The 15,440-nt window shown below is 47.4% G+C and overlaps 20 non-coding genes across 20 annotated transcripts; 14 read left to right on the top strand and 6 right to left on the bottom strand.

Moving 5' to 3' along the window:
• The first annotated feature begins 574 nt into the window (after positions 1-574).
• trnav-cac (transfer RNA valine (anticodon CAC)) lies at positions 575-647 on the top strand. The gene has a single exon. It is a non-coding gene; the product is annotated as a tRNA-Val (tRNA).
• A 1,319-nt stretch (positions 648-1,966) lies between these two features.
• trnad-guc (transfer RNA aspartic acid (anticodon GUC)) lies at positions 1,967-2,038 on the bottom strand. Its single transcript has one exon. It is a non-coding gene; the product is annotated as a tRNA-Asp (tRNA).
• Positions 2,039-2,241: 203 nt separating this feature from the next.
• Positions 2,242-2,314, top strand: trnav-cac (transfer RNA valine (anticodon CAC)). The gene has a single exon. It is a non-coding gene; the product is annotated as a tRNA-Val (tRNA).
• A 1,319-nt stretch (positions 2,315-3,633) lies between these two features.
• On the bottom strand, positions 3,634-3,705 carry trnad-guc (transfer RNA aspartic acid (anticodon GUC)). The gene has a single exon. It is a non-coding gene; the product is annotated as a tRNA-Asp (tRNA).
• A 203-nt stretch (positions 3,706-3,908) lies between these two features.
• On the top strand, positions 3,909-3,981 carry trnav-cac (transfer RNA valine (anticodon CAC)). Its single transcript has one exon. It is a non-coding gene; the product is annotated as a tRNA-Val (tRNA).
• Positions 3,982-4,731: 750 nt separating this feature from the next.
• On the top strand, positions 4,732-4,804 carry trnav-aac (transfer RNA valine (anticodon AAC)). The gene has a single exon. It is a non-coding gene; the product is annotated as a tRNA-Val (tRNA).
• Positions 4,805-5,554: 750 nt separating this feature from the next.
• trnav-aac (transfer RNA valine (anticodon AAC)) lies at positions 5,555-5,627 on the top strand. The gene has a single exon. It is a non-coding gene; the product is annotated as a tRNA-Val (tRNA).
• An 832-nt stretch (positions 5,628-6,459) lies between these two features.
• trnav-cac (transfer RNA valine (anticodon CAC)) lies at positions 6,460-6,532 on the top strand. Its single transcript has one exon. It is a non-coding gene; the product is annotated as a tRNA-Val (tRNA).
• A 750-nt stretch (positions 6,533-7,282) lies between these two features.
• Positions 7,283-7,355, top strand: trnav-aac (transfer RNA valine (anticodon AAC)). The gene has a single exon. It is a non-coding gene; the product is annotated as a tRNA-Val (tRNA).
• Positions 7,356-8,212: 857 nt separating this feature from the next.
• trnav-aac (transfer RNA valine (anticodon AAC)) lies at positions 8,213-8,285 on the top strand. Its single transcript has one exon. It is a non-coding gene; the product is annotated as a tRNA-Val (tRNA).
• Positions 8,286-8,842: 557 nt separating this feature from the next.
• trnad-guc (transfer RNA aspartic acid (anticodon GUC)) lies at positions 8,843-8,914 on the bottom strand. Its single transcript has one exon. It is a non-coding gene; the product is annotated as a tRNA-Asp (tRNA).
• A 203-nt stretch (positions 8,915-9,117) lies between these two features.
• Positions 9,118-9,190, top strand: trnav-cac (transfer RNA valine (anticodon CAC)). The gene has a single exon. It is a non-coding gene; the product is annotated as a tRNA-Val (tRNA).
• Positions 9,191-9,940: 750 nt separating this feature from the next.
• trnav-aac (transfer RNA valine (anticodon AAC)) lies at positions 9,941-10,013 on the top strand. Its single transcript has one exon. It is a non-coding gene; the product is annotated as a tRNA-Val (tRNA).
• Positions 10,014-10,570: 557 nt separating this feature from the next.
• Positions 10,571-10,642, bottom strand: trnad-guc (transfer RNA aspartic acid (anticodon GUC)). The gene has a single exon. It is a non-coding gene; the product is annotated as a tRNA-Asp (tRNA).
• A 203-nt stretch (positions 10,643-10,845) lies between these two features.
• On the top strand, positions 10,846-10,918 carry trnav-cac (transfer RNA valine (anticodon CAC)). The gene has a single exon. It is a non-coding gene; the product is annotated as a tRNA-Val (tRNA).
• Positions 10,919-12,237: 1,319 nt separating this feature from the next.
• On the bottom strand, positions 12,238-12,309 carry trnad-guc (transfer RNA aspartic acid (anticodon GUC)). The gene has a single exon. It is a non-coding gene; the product is annotated as a tRNA-Asp (tRNA).
• A 203-nt stretch (positions 12,310-12,512) lies between these two features.
• trnav-cac (transfer RNA valine (anticodon CAC)) lies at positions 12,513-12,585 on the top strand. The gene has a single exon. It is a non-coding gene; the product is annotated as a tRNA-Val (tRNA).
• Positions 12,586-13,904: 1,319 nt separating this feature from the next.
• Positions 13,905-13,976, bottom strand: trnad-guc (transfer RNA aspartic acid (anticodon GUC)). The gene has a single exon. It is a non-coding gene; the product is annotated as a tRNA-Asp (tRNA).
• A 203-nt stretch (positions 13,977-14,179) lies between these two features.
• trnav-cac (transfer RNA valine (anticodon CAC)) lies at positions 14,180-14,252 on the top strand. Its single transcript has one exon. It is a non-coding gene; the product is annotated as a tRNA-Val (tRNA).
• Positions 14,253-15,002: 750 nt separating this feature from the next.
• On the top strand, positions 15,003-15,075 carry trnav-aac (transfer RNA valine (anticodon AAC)). Its single transcript has one exon. It is a non-coding gene; the product is annotated as a tRNA-Val (tRNA).
• The last annotated feature ends 365 nt before the right edge of the window (positions 15,076-15,440 follow it).

Below are 15,440 nucleotides of genomic sequence, written 5' to 3'. Positions count from 1 at the left end.
TTTGTTGAAGTGCTTGTCATTCGTGGATCAGTAGTGTGACTTTATTAACACTGTCGCTCTTTTGGGGATCGTATCCATGAAGATGACAAACATAATGGAAGACAAGGACAAGGAGCTTGACACAGAGAAAAAAGGAGTTTGGCTTCCTTCCAAGAATACGAACACAGCCCAGACTCCAGTTACACATCGACATTGAGGGTCAGGCTTCGTCCGCCACTGCTGAACAGATGGTGGTACCATTCTGGTGTGCTTCTTTGGTCTTTCTTGGTGAACAATGAGTAGGTGGAAGAAAAGGAAACTCTCCCCGTCGGGGAATCGAACCCCGATCTTCCGCGTGACAGGCGGAGATACTGTCCATTATACTAACAAGACTGCGCGATCTGTTTTTTTGGCACGTCAACAGCAGGGGGCGCTGTTTCCACATTTGCAGGGAGTCTGCAGAGACATGGACTCGGCACCATCAGTTGTGACTGAATCCAGGTTCAAATCTCTCATCTGATCTCCATATATCCCAATCAAACAAGTTGTTTTGCTTCTATTAGGGCAGTCATGTCCGTGGAAAGGGACATAGTCGGTTTCCGTAGTGTAGCGGTTATCACGTTCGCCTCACACGCGAAAGGTTCCTGGCTCGAAACCGGGCGGAAACACATTTCTTTGCTCATGTTGACTATCACAGAATCAGACTTTGTTGAGGTGAATTGACAGTAATTTGTATAATAGATGAGTGGAGAGAAGCGCTGGTAGAGTTAGTGTTACCATGTGTCCTGCATGCAGCTGGTGCTTTCATCTCGTCCACCATCTACCAATCTGTCCTTTGTTGACGTGCCTCTCAGTGGTATGACTGGTATTGACAATGTCGCTCTTTTGGGGATCGTGAATATGACAAACATAATGGAAAACAAGTACAAGGAGCTTGACACAGAGAAAAAAGGTGTTTGGCTTCCTTCCAAGAATACGAACACAGCCCAGACTCCAGTTAGACATCGACATTGAGGGTCAGGGTTCGTCCGCCACTGCTGAACAGATGGTGGTACCATTCTGGTGTGCAGTGCAACAGGTGCTTCTTTGGTCTGTCTTGGTGAACAATGAGCACGTGGTAGAAAAGGAAACTCTCCCCGTCTGGGAATCGAACCCCCATCTTCCACGAGACAGGCGGAGATACTGTCCATTATACTAACGAGGACTGCGCCAGCGGTGTTTTGGGCACGTCAATAGCAGGGGGCGCTGTTTCCGCATTTACAGGGAGTGTGCAGAGACATGGACAAGAAACCATGAGGTGTGACTGAATCCAGGTTCAAATCTCTCATCTGATCTCTCTATAGCCCAATTAAACATGTTGTCTTGCTTGTAATGCAGGCGCATTAGGGCAGTAATGTCCGTGCAGGGGCTTACTGTCGGTTTCCGTAGTGTGGCGCTTATCACGTTCGCCTAACACGCGAAAGGTCCCTGGCCCAAAATCGGGTGGAAACACAGTTCTTTGCTCATGTTGACTCTCAAAGAAAGGTCACCGGGCGGAAAGACAGTTCTTTGCTCATGTTGACTCTCACATAATCACACTCTATTGAAGTGAATTGACAGTCATTTGTATAATAAGTGAATAAGTGTGTAATATCTGTCCTGTATGCAGCTGGTGCCTTCATCTCCTCCCTCTTCTACCAATCTGTCCTTTGTTGAAGTGCTTGTCATTCGTGGATCAGTAGTGTGACTTTATTAACACTGTCGCTCTTTTGGGGATCGTATCCATGAAGATGACAAACATAATGGAAGACAAGGACAAGGAGCTTGACACAGAGAAAAAAGGAGTTTGGCTTCCTTCCAAGAATACGAACACAGCCCAGACTCCAGTTACACATCGACATTGAGGGTCAGGCTTCGTCCGCCACTGCTGAACAGATGGTGGTACCATTCTGGTGTGCTTCTTTGGTCTTACTTGGTGAACAATGAGTAGGTGGTAGAAAAGGAAACTCTCCCCGTCGGGGAATCGAACCCCGATCTTCCGCGTGACAGGCGGAGATACTGTCCATTATACTAACGAGGACTGCACTATCTGTTTTTTTGGAACGTCAACAGCATGGGGCGCTGTTTCCACATTTAGAGGGAGTGTGCAGAGACATGGACTCGGCACCATCAGTTGTGACTGAATCCAGGTTCAAATCTCTCATCTGATCTCCATATATCCCAATCAACCAAGTTGTTTTGCTTCTATTAGGGCATTCATGTCCGTGGAAAGGCACATTGTCGGTTTCCGTAGTGTAGCGGTTATCACGTTCGCCTCACACGTGAAAGGTTCCTGGCTCGAAACCGGGCGGAAACACATTTCTTTGCTCATGTTGACTATCACAGAATCAGACTTTGTTGAGGTGAATTGACAGTAATTTGTATAATAGATGAGTGGAGAGAAGCGCTGGTAGAGTTAGTGTTACCATGTGTCCTGCATGCAGCTGGTGCTTTCATCTCGTCCACCATCTACCAATCTGTCCTTTGTTGACGTGCCTCTCAGTGGTATGACTGGTATTGACAATGTCGCTCTTTTGGGGATCGTGAATATGACAAACATAATGGAAAACAAGTACAAGGAGCTTGACACAGAGAAAAAAGGTGTTTGGCTTCCTTCCAAGAATACGAACACAGCCCAGACTCCAGTTAGACATCGACATTGAGGGTCAGGGTTCGTCCGCCACTGCTGAACAGATGGTGGTACCATTCTGGTGTGCAGTGCAACAGGTGCTTCTTTGGTCTGTCTTGGTGAACAATGAGCACGTGGTAGAAAAGGAAACTCTCCCCGTCTGGGAATCGAACCCCCATCTTCCACGAGACAGGCGGAGATACTGTCCATTATACTAACGAGGACTGCGCCAGCGGTGTTTTGGGCACGTCAATAGCAGGGGGCGCTGTTTCCGCATTTACAGGGAGTGTGCAGAGACATGGACAAGAAACCATGAGGTGTGACTGAATCCAGGTTCAAATCTCTCATCTGATCTCTCTATAGCCCAATTAAACATGTTGTCTTGCTTGTAATGCAGGCGCATTAGGGCAGTAATGTCCGTGCAGGGGCTTACTGTCGGTTTCCGTAGTGTGGCGCTTATCACGTTCGCCTAACACGCGAAAGGTCCCTGGCCCAAAATCGGGTGGAAACACAGTTCTTTGCTCATGTTGACTCTCAAAGAAAGGTCACCGGGCGGAAAGACAGTTCTTTGCTCATGTTGACTCTCACATAATCACACTCTATTGAAGTGAATTGACAGTCATTTGTATAATAAGTGAATAAGTGTGTAATATCTGTCCTGTATGCAGCTGGTGCCTTCATCTCCTCCCTCTTCTACCAATCTGTCCTTTGTTGAAGTGCTTGTCATTCGTGGATCAGTAGTGTGACTTTATTAACACTGTCGCTCTTTTGGGGATCGTATCCATGAAGATGACAAACATAATGGAAGACAAGGACAAGGAGCTTGACACAGAGAAAAAAGGAGTTTGGCTTCCTTCCAAGAATACGAACACAGCCCAGACTCCAGTTACACATCGACATTGAGGGTCAGGCTTCGTCCGCCACTGCTGAACAGATGGTGGTACCATTCTGGTGTGCTTCTTTGGTCTTACTTGGTGAACAATGAGTAGGTGGTAGAAAAGGAAACTCTCCCCGTCGGGGAATCGAACCCCGATCTTCCGCGTGACAGGCGGAGATACTGTCCATTATACTAACGAGGACTGCACTATCTGTTTTTTTGGAACGTCAACAGCATGGGGCGCTGTTTCCACATTTAGAGGGAGTGTGCAGAGACATGGACTCGGCACCATCAGTTGTGACTGAATCCAGGTTCAAATCTCTCATCTGATCTCCATATATCCCAATCAACCAAGTTGTTTTGCTTCTATTAGGGCATTCATGTCCGTGGAAAGGCACATTGTCGGTTTCCGTAGTGTAGCGGTTATTACGTTCGCCTCACACGCGAAAGGTCCCCGGCTTGAAACCGGGCGGAAACACATTTCTTTGCTCATGTTGACTATCACAGAATCAGACTTTGTTGAGGTGAATTGACAGTAATTTGTATAATAGATGAGTGGAGAGAAGCGCTGGTACAGTTAGTGTTACCATGTGTCCTGCATGCAGCTGGTGCCTTCATCTCGTCCACCATCTACCAATCTGTCCTTTGTTGACGTGCCTCTCAGTGGTATGACTGGTATTGACAATGTCACTCTTTTGGGGATCGTGAATATGACAAACATAATGGAAAACAAGTACAAGGAGCTTGACACAGAGAAAAAAGGTGTTTGGCTTCCTTCCAAGAATACGAACACAGCCCAGACTCCAGTTAGACATCGACATTGAGGGTCAGGCTTCGTCCGCCACTGCTGAACAGATGGTGGTACCATTCTGGTGTGCAGTGCAACAGGTGCTTCTTTGGTCTGTCTTGGTGAACAATGAGCACGTGGTAGAAAAGGAAACTCTCCCCGTCTGGGAATCGAACCCCTATCTTCCACGAGACAGGCGGAGATACTGTCCATTATACTAACGAGGACTGCGCCAGCGGTGTTTTGGGCACGTCAATAGCAGGGGGCGCTGTTTCCGCATTTACAGGGAGTGTGCAGAGACATGGACAAGAAACCATGAGGTGTGACTGAATCCAGGTTCAAATCTCTCATCTGATCTCTCTATAGCCCAATTAAACATGTTGTCTTGCTTGTAATGCAGGCGCATTAGGGCAGTAATGTCCGTGCAGGGGCTTACTGTCGGTTTCCGTAGTGTAGCGGTTATCACGTTCGCCTAACACGCGAAAGGTCCCCGGCTCGAAACCGGGCGGAAACACATTTCTTTGCTCATGTTGACTATCACAGAATCAGACTTTGTTGAGGTGAATTGACAGTAATTTGTATAATAGATGAGTGGAGAGAAGCGCTGGTACAGTTAGTGTTACCATGTGTCCTGCATGCAGCTGGTGCCTTCATCTCGTCCACCATCTACCAATCTGTCCTTTGTTGACGTGCCTCTCAGTGGTATGACTGGTATTGACAATGTCGCTCTTTTGGGGATCGTGAATATGACAAACATAATGGAAAACAAGTACAAGGAGCTTGACACAGAGAAAAAAGGTGTTTGGCTTCCTTCCAAGAATATGAACACAGCCCAGACTCCAGTTAGACATCGACATTGAGGGTCAGGGTTCGTCCGCCACTGCTGAACAGATGGTGGTACCATTCTGGTGTGCAGTGCAACAGGTGCTTCTTTGGTCTGTCTTGGTGAACAATGAGCACGTGGTAGAAAAGGAAACTCTCCCCGTCTGGGAATCGAACCCCTATCTTCCACGAGACAGGCGGAGATACTGTCCATTATACTAACGAGGACTGCGCCAGCGGTGTTTTGGGCACGTCAATAGCAGGGGGCGCTGTTTCCGCATTTACAGGGAGTGTGCAGAGACATGGACAAGAAACCATGAGGTGTGACTGAATCCAGGTTCAAATCTCTCATCTGATCTCTCTATAGCCCAATTAAACATGTTGTCTTGCTTGTAATGCAGGCGCATTAGGGCAGTAATGTCCGTGCAGGGGCTTACTGTTGGTTTCCGTAGTGTAGCGGTTATCACGTTCGCCTAACACGCGAAAGGTCCCCGGCTCGAAACCGGGCGGAAACACAGTTCTTTGCTCATGTTGACTCTCACAGAAAGGTCCCTGGCCCAAAATCGGGTGGAAACACAGTTCTTTGCTCATGTTGTCTCTCAAAGAAAGGTCACCGGGCGGAAAGACAGTTCTTTGCTCATGTTGACTCTCACATAATCAGACTCTATTGAAGTGAATTGACAGTCATTTGTATAATAAGTGAATAAGTGTGTAATATCTGTCCTGTATGCAGCCGGTGCCTTCATCTCCTCCCTCTTCTACCAATCTGTCCTTTGTTGAAGTGCTTGTCATTCGTGGATCAGTAGTGTGACTTTATTAACACTGTCGCTCTTTTGGGGATCGTATCCATGAAGATGACAAACATAATGGAAGACAAGGACAAGGAGCTTGACACAGAGAAAAAAGGAGTTTGGCTTCCTTCCAAGAATACGAACACAGCCCAGACTCCAGTTACACATCGACATTGAGGGTCAGGCTTCGTCCGCCACTGCTGAACAGATGGTGGTACCATTCTGGTGTACTTCTTTGGTCTTTCTTGGTGAACAATGAGTAGGTGGTAGAAAAGGAAACTCTCCCCGTCGGGGAATCGAACCCTGATCTTCCGTGTGACAGGCAGAGATACTGTCCATTATACTAACGAGGACTGCGCGATCTGTTTTTTTGGCACGTCAACAGCAGGGGGCGCTGTTTCCACATTTGCAGGGAGTCTGCAGAGACATGGACTCGGCACCATCAGTTGTGACTGAATCCAGGTTCAAATCTCTCATCTGATCTCCATATATCCCAATCAACCAAGTTGTTTTGCTTCTATTAGGGCAGTCATGTCCGTGGAAAGGGACATAGTCAGTTTCCGTAGTGTAGCGGTTATCACGTTCGCCTCACACGCGAAAGGTCCCTGGCTCGAAACTGGGCGGAAACACATTTCTTTGCTCATGTTGACTATCACAGAATCAGACTTTGTTGAGGTGAATTGACAGTAATTTGTATAATAGATGAGTGGAGAGAAGCGCTGGTAGAGTTAGTGTTACCATGTGTCCTGCATGCAGCTGGTGCCTTCATCTCGTCCACCATCTACCAATCTGTCCTTTGTTGACGTGCCTCTCAGTGGTATGACTGGTATTGACAATGTCGCTCTTTTGGGGATCGTGAATATGACAAACATAATGGAAAACAAGTACAAGGAGCTTGACACAGAGAAAAAAGGTGTTTGGCTTCCTTCCAAGAATACGAACACAGCCCAGACTCCAGTTAGACATCGACATTGAGGGTCAGGGTTCGTCCGCCACTGCTGAACAGATGGTGGTACCATTCTGGTGTGCAGTGCAACAGGTGCTTCTTTGGTCTGTCTTGGTGAACAATGAGCACGTGGTAGAAAAGGAAACTCTCCCCGTCTGGGAATCAAACCCCTATCTTCCACGAGACAGGCGGAGATACTGTCCATTATACTAACGAGGACTGCGCCAGCGGTGTTTTGGGCACGTCAACAGCAGGGGGCGCTGTTTCCGCATTTACAGGGAGTGTGCAGAGACATGGACAAGAAACCATGAGGTGTGACTGAATCCAGGTTCAAATCTCTCATCTGATCTCTCTATAGCCCAATTAAACATGTTGTCTTGCTTGTAATGCAGGCGCATTAGGGCAGTAATGTCCGTGCAGGGGCTTACTGTCGGTTTCCGTAGTGTAGCGGTTATCACGTTCGCCTAACACGCGAAAGGTCCCCGGCTCGAAACCGGGCGGAAACACAGTTCTTTGCTCATGTTGACTCTCACAGAAAGGTCCCTGGCCCAAAATCGGGTGGAAACACAGTTCTTTGCTCATGTTGTCTCTCAAAGAAAGGTCACCGGGCGGAAAGACAGTTCTTTGCTCATGTTGACTCTCACATAATCAGACTCTATTGAAGTGAATTGACAGTCATTTGTATAATAAGTGAATAAGTGTGTAATATCTGTCCTGTATGCAGCTGGTGCCTTCATCTCCTCCCTCTTCTACCAATCTGTCCTTTGTTGAAGTGCTTGTCATTCGTGGATCAGTAGTGTGACTTTATTAACACTGTCGCTCTTTTGGGGATCGTATCCATGAAGATGACAAACATAATGGAAAACAAGTACAAGGAGCTTGACACAGAGAAAAAAGGTGTTTGGCTTCCTTCCAAGAATACGAACACAGCCCAGACTCCAGTTAGACATCGACATTGAGGGTCAGGGTTCGTCCGCCACTGCTGAACAGATGGTGGTACCATTCTGGTGTGCAGTGCAACAGGTGCTTCTTTGGTCTGTCTTGGTGAACAATGAGCACGTGGTAGAAAAGGAAACTCTCCCCGTCTGGGAATCGAACCCCTATCTTCCACGAGACAGGCGGAGATACTGTCCATTATACTAACGAGGACTGCGCCAGCGGTGTTTTGGGCACGTCAACAGCAGGGGGCGCTGTTTCCGCATTTACAGGGAGTGTGCAGAGACATGGACAAGAAACCATGAGGTGTGACTGAATCCAGGTTCAAATCTCTCATCTGATCTCTCTATAGCCCAATTAAACATGTTGTCTTGCTTGTAATGCAGGCGCATTAGGGCAGTAATGTCCGTGCAGGGGCTTACTGTCGGTTTCCGTAGTGTAGCGGTTATCACGTTCGCCTAACACGCGAAAGGTCCCCGGCTCGAAACCGGGCGGAAACACAGTTCTTTGCTCATGTTGACTCTCACAGAAAGGTCCCTGGCCCAAAATCGGGTGGAAACACAGTTCTTTGCTCATGTTGCCTCTCAAAGAAAGGTCACCGGGCGGAAAGACAGTTCTTTGCTCATGTTGACTCTCACATAATCAGACTCTATTGAAGTGAATTGACAGTCATTTGTATAATAAGTGAATAAGTGTGTAATATCTGTCCTGTATGCAGCTGGTGCCTTCATCTCCTCCCTCTTCTACCAATCTGTCCTTTGTTGAAGTGCTTGTCATTCGTGGATCAGTAGTGTGACTTTATTAACACTGTCGCTCTTTTGGGGATCGTATCCATGAAGATCACAAACATAATGGAAGACAAGGACAAGGAGCTTGACACAGAGAAAAAAGGAGTTTGGCTTCCTTCCAAGAATATGAACACAGCCCAGACTCCAGTTACACATCGACATTGAGGGTCAGGCTTCGTCCGCCACTGCTGAACAGATGGTGGTACCATTCTGGTGTGCTTCTTTGGTCTTTCTTGGTGAACAATGAGTAGGTGGTAGAAAAGGAAACTCTCCCCGTCGGGGAATCGAACCCCGATCTTCCGCGTGACAGGCGGAGATACTGTCCATTATACTAACGAGGACTGCGCTATCTGTTTTTTTGGCACGTCAACAGCATGGGGCGCTGTTTCCACATTTACAGGGAGTGTGCAGAGACATGGACTCGGCACCATCAGTTGTGACTGAATCCAGGTTCAAATCTCTCATCTGATCTCCATATATCCCAATCAACCAAGTTGTTTTGCTTCTATTAGGGCATTCATGTCCGTGGAAAGGCACATTGTCGGTTTCCGTAGTGTAGCGGTTATCACGTTCGCCTCACACGCGAAAGGTCCCCGGCTCGAAACCGGGCGGAAACACATTTCTTTGCTCATGTTGACTATCACAGAATCAGACTTTGTTGAGGTGAATTGACAGTAATTTGTATAATAGATGAGTGGAGAGAAGCGCTGGTACAGTTAGTGTTACCATGTGTCCTGCATGCAGCTGGTGCCTTCATCTCGTCCACCATCTACCAATCTGTCCTTTGTTGACGTGCCTCTCAGTGGTATGACTGGTATTGACAATGTCGCTCTTTTGGGGATCGTGAATATGACAAACATAATGGAAAACAAGTACAAGGAGCTTGACACAGAGAAAAAAGGTGTTTGGCTTCCTTCCAAGAATACGAACACAGCCCAGACTCCAGTTAGACATCGACATTGAGGGTCAGGGTTCGTCCGCCACTGCTGAACAGATGGTGGTACCATTCTGGTGTGCAGTGCAACAGGTGCTTCTTTGGTCTGTCTTGGTGAACAATGAGCACGTGGTAGAAAAGGAAACTCTCCCCGTCTGGGAATCGAACCCCTATCTTCCACGAGACAGGCGGAGATACTGTCCATTATACTAACGAGGACTGCGCCAGCGGTGTTTTGGGCACGTCAACAGCAGGGGGCGCTGTTTCCGCATTTACAGGGAGTGTGCAGAGACATGGACAAGAAACCATGAGGTGTGACTGAATCCAGGTTCAAATCTCTCATCTGATCTCTCTATAGCCCAATTAAACATGTTGTCTTGCTTGTAATGCAGGCGCATTAGGGCAGTAATGTCCGTGCAGGGGCTTACTGTCGGTTTCCGTAGTGTAGCGGTTATCACGTTCGCCTAACACGCGAAAGGTCCCCGGCTCGAAACCGGGCGGAAACACAGTTCTTTGCTCATGTTGACTCTCACAGAAAGGTCCCTGGCCCAAAATCGGGTGGAAACACAGTTCTTTGCTCATGTTGTCTCTCAAAGAAAGGTCACCGGGCGGAAAGACAGTTCTTTGCTCATGTTGACTCTCACATAATCAGACTCTATTGAAGTGAATTGACAGTCATTTGTATAATAAGTGAATAAGTGTGTAATATCTGTCCTGTATGCAGCTGGTGCCTTCATCTCCTCCCTCTTCTACCAATCTGTCCTTTGTTGAAGTGCTTGTCATTCGTGGATCAGTAGTGTGACTTTATTAACACTGTCGCTCTTTTGGGGATCGTATCCATGAAGATCACAAACATAATGGAAGACAAGGACAAGGAGCTTGACACAGAGAAAAAAGGAGTTTGGCTTCCTTCCAAGAATACGAACACAGCCCAGACTCCAGTTACACATCGACATTGAGGGTCAGGCTTCGTCCGCCACTGCTGAACAGATGGTGGTACCATTCTGGTGTGCTTCTTTGGTCTTTCTTGGTGAACAATGAGTAGGTGGTAGAAAAGGAAACTCTCCCCGTCGGGGAATCGAACCCCGATCTTCCGCGTGACAGGCGGAGATACTGTCCATTATACTAACGAGGACTGCGCGATCTGTTTTTTTGGCACATCAACAGCAGGGGGCGCTGTTTCCACATTTGCAGGGAGTCTGCAGAGACATGGACTCGGCACCATCAGTTGTGACTGAATCCAGGTTCAAATCTCTCATCTGATCTCCATATATCCCAATCAAACAAGTTGTTTTGCTTCTATTAGGGCAGTCATGTCCGTGGAAAGGGACATAGTCGGTTTCCGTAGTGTAGCGGTTATCACGTTCGCCTCACACGCGAAAGGTCCCTGGCTCGAAACCGGGCGGAAACACATTTCTTTGCTCATGTTGACTATCACAGAATCAGACTTTGTTGAGGTGAATTGACAGTAATTTGTATAATAGATGAGTGGAGAGAAGCGCTGGTAGAGTTAGTGTTACCATGTGTCCTGCATGCAGCTGGTGCTTTCATCTCGTCCACCATCTACCAATCTGTCCTTTGTTGACGTGCCTCTCAGTGGTATGACTGGTATTGACAATGTCGCTCTTTTGGGGATCGTGAATATGACAAACATAATGGAAAACAAGTACAAGGAGCTTGACACAGAGAAAAAAGGTGTTTGGCTTCCTTCCAAGAATACGAACACAGCCCAGACTCCAGTTAGACATCGACATTGAGGGTCAGGGTTCGTCCGCCACTGCTGAACAGATGGTGGTACCATTCTGGTGTGCAGTGCAACAGGTGCTTCTTTGGTCTGTCTTGGTGAACAATGAGCACGTGGTAGAAAAGGAAACTCTCCCCGTCTGGGAATCGAACCCCCATCTTCCACGAGACAGGCGGAGATACTGTCCATTATACTAACGAGGACTGCGCCAGCGGTGTTTTGGGCACGTCAATAGCAGGGGGCGCTGTTTCCGCATTTACAGGGAGTGTGCAGAGACATGGACAAGAAACCATGAGGTGTGACTGAATCCAGGTTCAAATCTCTCATCTGATCTCTCTATAGCCCAATTAAACATGTTGTCTTGCTTGTAATGCAGGCGCATTAGGGCAGTAATGTCCGTGCAGGGGCTTACTGTCGGTTTCCGTAGTGTGGCGCTTATCACGTTCGCCTAACACGCGAAAGGTCCCTGGCCCAAAATCGGGTGGAAACACAGTTCTTTGCTCATGTTGACTCTCAAAGAAAGGTCACCGGGCGGAAAGACAGTTCTTTGCTCATGTTGACTCTCACATAATCACACTCTATTGAAGTGAATTGACAGTCATTTGTATAATAAGTGAATAAGTGTGTAATATCTGTCCTGTATGCAGCTGGTGCCTTCATCTCCTCCCTCTTCTACCAATCTGTCCTTTGTTGAAGTGCTTGTCATTCGTGGATCAGTAGTGTGACTTTATTAACACTGTCGCTCTTTTGGGGATCGTATCCATGAAGATGACAAACATAATGGAAGACAAGGACAAGGAGCTTGACACAGAGAAAAAAGGAGTTTGGCTTCCTTCCAAGAATACGAACACAGCCCAGACTCCAGTTACACATCGACATTGAGGGTCAGGCTTCGTCCGCCACTGCTGAACAGATGGTGGTACCATTCTGGTGTGCTTCTTTGGTCTTACTTGGTGAACAATGAGTAGGTGGTAGAAAAGGAAACTCTCCCCGTCGGGGAATCGAACCCCGATCTTCCGCGTGACAGGCGGAGATACTGTCCATTATACTAACGAGGACTGCACTATCTGTATTTTTGGAACGTCAACAGCATGGGGCGCTGTTTCCACATTTAGAGGGAGTGTGCAGAGACATGGACTCGGCACCATCAGTTGTGACTGAATCCAGGTTCAAATCTCTCATCTGATCTCCATATATCCCAATCAACCAAGTTGTTTTGCTTCTATTAGGGCATTCATGTCCGTGGAAAGGCACATTGTCGGTTTCCGTAGTGTAGCGGTTATCACGTTCGCCTCACACGTGAAAGGTTCCTGGCTCGAAACCGGGCGGAAACACATTTCTTTGCTCATGTTGACTATCACAGAATCAGACTTTGTTGAGGTGAATTGACAGTAATTTGTATAATAGATGAGTGGAGAGAAGCGCTGGTAGAGTTAGTGTTACCATGTGTCCTGCATGCAGCTGGTGCTTTCATCTCGTCCACCATCTACCAATCTGTCCTTTGTTGACGTGCCTCTCAGTGGTATGACTGGTATTGACAATGTCGCTCTTTTGGGGATCGTGAATATGACAAACATAATGGAAAACAAGTACAAGGAGCTTGACACAGAGAAAAAAGGTGTTTGGCTTCCTTCCAAGAATACGAACACAGCCCAGACTCCAGTTAGACATCGACATTGAGGGTCAGGGTTCGTCCGCCACTGCTGAACAGATGGTGGTACCATTCTGGTGTGCAGTGCAACAGGTGCTTCTTTGGTCTGTCTTGGTGAACAATGAGCACGTGGTAGAAAAGGAAACTCTCCCCGTCTGGGAATCGAACCCCCATCTTCCACGAGACAGGCGGAGATACTGTCCATTATACTAACGAGGACTGCGCCAGCGGTGTTTTGGGCACGTCAATAGCAGGGGGCGCTGTTTCCGCATTTACAGGGAGTGTGCAGAGACATGGACAAGAAACCATGAGGTGTGACTGAATCCAGGTTCAAATCTCTCATCTGATCTCTCTATAGCCCAATTAAACATGTTGTCTTGCTTGTAATGCAGGCGCATTAGGGCAGTAATGTCCGTGCAGGGGCTTACTGTCGGTTTCCGTAGTGTGGCGCTTATCACGTTCGCCTAACACGCGAAAGGTCCCTGGCCCAAAATCGGGTGGAAACACAGTTCTTTGCTCATGTTGACTCTCAAAGAAAGGTCACCGGGCGGAAAGACAGTTCTTTGCTCATGTTGACTCTCACATAATCACACTCTATTGAAGTGAATTGACAGTCATTTGTATAATAAGTGAATAAGTGTGTAATATCTGTCCTGTATGCAGCTGGTGCCTTCATCTCCTCCCTCTTCTACCAATCTGTCCTTTGTTGAAGTGCTTGTCATTCGTGGATCAGTAGTGTGACTTTATTAACACTGTCGCTCTTTTGGGGATCGTATCCATGAAGATGACAAACATAATGGAAGACAAGGACAAGGAGCTTGACACAGAGAAAAAAGGAGTTTGGCTTCCTTCCAAGAATACGAACACAGCCCAGACTCCAGTTACACATCGACATTGAGGGTCAGGCTTCGTCCGCCACTGCTGAACAGATGGTGGTACCATTCTGGTGTGCTTCTTTGGTCTTACTTGGTGAACAATGAGTAGGTGGTAGAAAAGGAAACTCTCCCCGTCGGGGAATCGAACCCCGATCTTCCGCGTGACAGGCGGAGATACTGTCCATTATACTAACGAGGACTGCACTATCTGTTTTTTTGGAACGTCAACAGCATGGGGCGCTGTTTCCACATTTAGAGGGAGTGTGCAGAGACATGGACTCGGCACCATCAGTTGTGACTGAATCCAGGTTCAAATCTCTCATCTGATCTCCATATATCCCAATCAACCAAGTTGTTTTGCTTCTATTAGGGCATTCATGTCCGTGGAAAGGCACATTGTCGGTTTCCGTAGTGTAGCGGTTATTACGTTCGCCTCACACGCGAAAGGTCCCCGGCTTGAAACCGGGCGGAAACACATTTCTTTGCTCATGTTGACTATCACAGAATCAGACTTTGTTGAGGTGAATTGACAGTAATTTGTATAATAGATGAGTGGAGAGAAGCGCTGGTACAGTTAGTGTTACCATGTGTCCTGCATGCAGCTGGTGCCTTCATCTCGTCCACCATCTACCAATCTGTCCTTTGTTGACGTGCCTCTCAGTGGTATGACTGGTATTGACAATGTCACTCTTTTGGGGATCGTGAATATGACAAACATAATGGAAAACAAGTACAAGGAGCTTGACACAGAGAAAAAAGGTGTTTGGCTTCCTTCCAAGAATACGAACACAGCCCAGACTCCAGTTAGACATCGACATTGAGGGTCAGGCTTCGTCCGCCACTGCTGAACAGATGGTGGTACCATTCTGGTGTGCAGTGCAACAGGTGCTTCTTTGGTCTGTCTTGGTGAACAATGAGCACGTGGTAGAAAAGGAAACTCTCCCCGTCTGGGAATCGAACCCCTATCTTCCACGAGACAGGCGGAGATACTGTCCATTATACTAACGAGGACTGCGCCAGCGGTGTTTTGGGCACGTCAATAGCAGGGGGCGCTGTTTCCGCATTTACAGGGAGTGTGCAGAGACATGGACAAGAAACCATGAGGTGTGACTGAATCCAGGTTCAAATCTCTCATCTGATCTCTCTATAGCCCAATTAAACATGTTGTCTTGCTTGTAATGCAGGCGCATTAGGGCAGTAATGTCCGTGCAGGGGCTTACTGTCGGTTTCCGTAGTGTAGCGGTTATCACGTTCGCCTAACACGCGAAAGGTCCCCGGCTCGAAACCGGGCGGAAACACATTTCTTTGCTCATGTTGACTATCACAGAATCAGACTTTGTTGAGGTGAATTGACAGTAATTTGTATAATAGATGAGTGGAGAGAAGCGCTGGTACAGTTAGTGTTACCATGTGTCCTGCATGCAGCTGGTGCCTTCATCTCGTCCACCATCTACCAATCTGTCCTTTGTTGACGTGCCTCTCAGTGGTATGACTGGTATTGACAATGTCGCTCTTTTGGGGATCGTGAATATGACAAACATAATGGAAAACAAGTACAAGGAGCTTGACACAGAGAAAAAAGGTGTTTGGCTTCCTTCCAAGAATATGAACACAGCCCAGACTCCAGTTAGACATCGACATTGAGGGTCAGGGTTCGTCCGCC

The sequence above is a fragment of the Centropristis striata genome, chromosome 14 (genome assembly GCF_030273125.1).
Source record: "Centropristis striata isolate RG_2023a ecotype Rhode Island chromosome 14, C.striata_1.0, whole genome shotgun sequence".
In the NCBI taxonomy this organism is placed as follows: domain Eukaryota; kingdom Metazoa; phylum Chordata; class Actinopteri; order Perciformes; family Serranidae; genus Centropristis; species Centropristis striata.
This window is presented reverse-complemented; position numbering and strand designations above follow the sequence as displayed.